The sequence below is a fragment of the Panthera uncia genome, chromosome D4, assembly GCF_023721935.1.
Source record: "Panthera uncia isolate 11264 chromosome D4, Puncia_PCG_1.0, whole genome shotgun sequence".
NCBI classification, from domain to species: domain Eukaryota; kingdom Metazoa; phylum Chordata; class Mammalia; order Carnivora; family Felidae; genus Panthera; species Panthera uncia.
Genome location: NC_064807.1, coordinates 11578848 through 11580101, shown reverse-complemented (window position 1 = coordinate 11580101; position 1254 = coordinate 11578848).

The window sequence follows — 1254 nt, the reverse complement described above, 5'->3', positions numbered from 1 at the left end:
CAGATAAGCTCATTTAGCATCTGTATGGCCTCGGCAGAGGCCACACAGATTTTGGTTTCTATAGGAATCCCTCTGGGGAGCTGGGAGTTGGTCTAAGAGGGGTGCATGTTTTACTTTGGGCATGAGATGGTCCTGGCAAAATGTTCTTAAAACAATGGTGCAGACCAGGAAGCTGGAGTTTGTCACCCAAGTCACATGGTGGTTGTGGAGGGCGCTTTCAGGCACACAGGCTTGAGCGATGGAAAGCCAAAGGGGCTACAGTGACCACCTGGCTGAGTAGAGACAAGCCCATCAGGCGACCCACCCCAAAATATCCATGGGTCCTAACCGACCATTGGGCTTACAGTTACCAAAAGAGGGAAATTTCCATACGTCAACCTACCTCCTCACTTTCCCTCCTTAAAAGCACTCCCCTCCCAAGGCCTTGTTGCAGACAGCCTCTCCGTTATCCTGCCCTCAGCTCCCTTGCAATGTATTCAGTGGGTGGATCCTTCTGCCTTGGGTGGATTCTTTCACCTTTCAGTGCCACCAGCTTCCACCCAATCATCGCCCCACATTTGGGGGCCCCCACCCAATCGAAAGACACCCCATATAGGCACCACAGTGGTCACAACCCACAAAGATGAGGATTAGGTCAGTTGTGAAGGGAAGAAAGCTGAGCCCCACTTATATTCCAATGAGTGTCTGAAAGGGTATTCACTGTGATGTTTTTATGGCGTCTTGCAATCTTTAAACTTTACCCTTGTTAGTTTTTTCTAAAACCCCTGAAAGGCCCCTCCAGCTAGGGCTGCACTTGCTTTAAGGCCTATGAGCCTATGAAGGTAGGAAGCCGTTATTGTAAGTAATGTCAAGGCAGAGAGCAGGGGAGAGCCCCCTGCCCATCCCGACACTGCCAACCTGGAGCAGGAGGTTCAGTTTCCTGCTCCCTACTTCCTCCTCCTGGACTGGAGCCAAACCTGGCCTAGGATACAGGAGTCAGGTCCTTGGAAAGTTCCCATTATCTTATGGATGGCTCAATCCCCAGGCAGACCAATGAGAAGGCTCTTCAGTTTCCTCACCCATCCCCTGTGCCATGCGGAAGAGTCCCTTTGCCTTTCAAAGGACTAGTATGGGATCTGGAAGAAGCAGGACCCTGCAGGTGATGCACAAAACTGGATAAAAGGACAAAGGGCCCTTAAAAGCAGGGAGCAGAAGAAAAAGTAGAAAGCCCAAATAGGGAGAGGGTTTTCAGTGACAGCATAGGGGATGCTGTCA